Source organism: Portunus trituberculatus, chromosome 47 (genome assembly GCF_017591435.1).
Source record: "Portunus trituberculatus isolate SZX2019 chromosome 47, ASM1759143v1, whole genome shotgun sequence".
Classification (NCBI taxonomy): domain Eukaryota; kingdom Metazoa; phylum Arthropoda; class Malacostraca; order Decapoda; family Portunidae; genus Portunus; species Portunus trituberculatus.
In genome coordinates, this window is record NC_059301.1 from 415,356 (window position 1) to 417,491 (window position 2,136).

The window sequence follows — 2,136 nt, forward strand, 5'->3', positions numbered from 1 at the left end:
ATCGTCCTTCCACTTCTGTTTGTCTCTTATCTCTTAACTATTCTCACATACTTCAATAATCTTTTTATTTTCCTTCCTTTTACTATTCCCTTTCCATTCTTCCTTTAGTGGTCCTTTCTTTCCCCCCTTTTTTATATTTTGCATCTTCTTGCTCTCTAAATTTGCTCTCTTTCTCTCTTCCTTTTCCTTTCTTTACCTGTTTTCCTTTCCCATCGTCTTTCTCTTATCATTCCTTCATCCATCTCTCTCCTTCTCTTCCCCTAATTATTATTTTTTCAAATAATTTCTACCTATTTCTTTTCTTTTCTTCCTCCTTATATTTTTTTCCTTCCTTCCTAATTCTTTTCTGTTTCATTCCCTTCACTTTATTCTTCTCTTGTTCTACTTTCTACCTCTTTTCTCTGCCTTTATTGCACCTTGTCCCTCTTCCTTTACTTGGCTTATTTTTCCTTTCCTCCTCCTCCTCCTCCTCTCTCTCTCTCTCTCTCTCTCTCTTCCACCCCGTGCACACCTTTGATCACGTGACACGCTCAGGTGGCACTAACAATTCACACTTTTATCACCAAAGCGAAAGTAAAAATAGAGAGAAAATATAATAAAAGAAAAAATGGAAATAAATTTTTAACTTTCTCTCTCTCTCTCTCTCTCTCTCTCTCTCTCTCTCTCTCTCTCTCTCTCTGTCTGCCTGTCTGTCTGTCTGTCTCTGTCTGCCTGTCTGTCTGTCTGTCTCTGTCTGCCTGTCTCTCTGTCTGCCTCTATCTGTCGCTGTCGCTCTCTGTCCGTCTGTTTCTGTCTGTCTGTCTGTCTGTCTGTCTGTCTGTCTGTCTGTCTGTCTGTCTGTCTGTCTGTCTGTCTGTCTGTCTGTCTGTCTCTCTCTGTCTGTCTGTCTGTCTGTCTGTCTGTCTCTCTCTCTCTCTCTCTCTCTCTCTCTCTCTCTCTCTCTCTCTCTCTCACACACACACACACACACAATTTTCGTCAGTATTTGATTGGTGGAAGGAAAATTATTGCAGTTTTATGTGTGTGTGTGTGTGTGTGTGTGTGTGTGTGTGTGTGTGTGTGTGTGTGTGTGTGTGTGTGTGTGTATGCGCGCATCTTTGTGTGTGTGTGCGCATGTCTTTGTGTGTGTGTGAGCTCGTTGCTTTTGAACTTCCCATATTTTTTTTCTTTTCCCACTATTTATCTTGTTCTGCGCTTACAGTTACTCTTCGTTGATTCTGCGTGTCTTTTCTTTCTCATCCCTCCCCCTTTTTTTTTTTTAACGAGACGCTTCCTGTTGACCCTTCTTTCAACGGTTCATACATATCTAATCTATTCACTATGTTTTGCATCTTTCTTTACCGGTTTTTAATATAATGTACCATCATTGTTTTACTTTACTAATTGCTACTATTTCCTCTTTGATTGAGCTCCCATTATCCTTTTCACTTTGATGTATATTTCCTTGTTAAAAAGAAAATGGTAAATGTCTTCAAAGAAAAAAAGAGAGAAGGAAATAAAACAAAAAGACAGAAAAGACAAAGGAAACGAAAGGAATTGGTTGGGAGGGAAGGAAAAGGAAAGGAAAGGAAAGGAAAGGAAAGGGAAAGATAGCATAAGACATTCTGCACACACACACACACACACACACACACACACACACACACACACACACACACACACACACACACACACCGCTTAGTGTAGTGGTTAGCAGGCTCGACTCACAATCGAGAGGGCCGGGTTCGAGTCCCGGTAAGCGGCGAGGCAAATGGGCAAGTCTCTTAATGTGTGGCCCCTGTTCACCTAGCAGTAAATAGGTACGGGATGTAACTCGAGGGGTTGTGGCCTCGCTTTCCCGGTGTGTTGTGTGTTGATGTGGTCTCAGTCATACCCGAAGATCGGTCTATGAGCTCTGAACTCGCTCCGTAATGGGGAAGACTGGCTGGGTGACCAGCAGACGACCGAGGTGAATTACACAACTAGAGCAATTTTCTTACCACTAACCATCTGTGATATGCATGCCCTCCTTCCTTCACTTCCTACTCTACCCACCTTACCAGTGTAGCCATTAACCCCTTCAGTATCATGACACATATATACATTTACTCTGCTTACTATTTGGTGATTTTATACAGCCTCAGAAACTAATGTAGG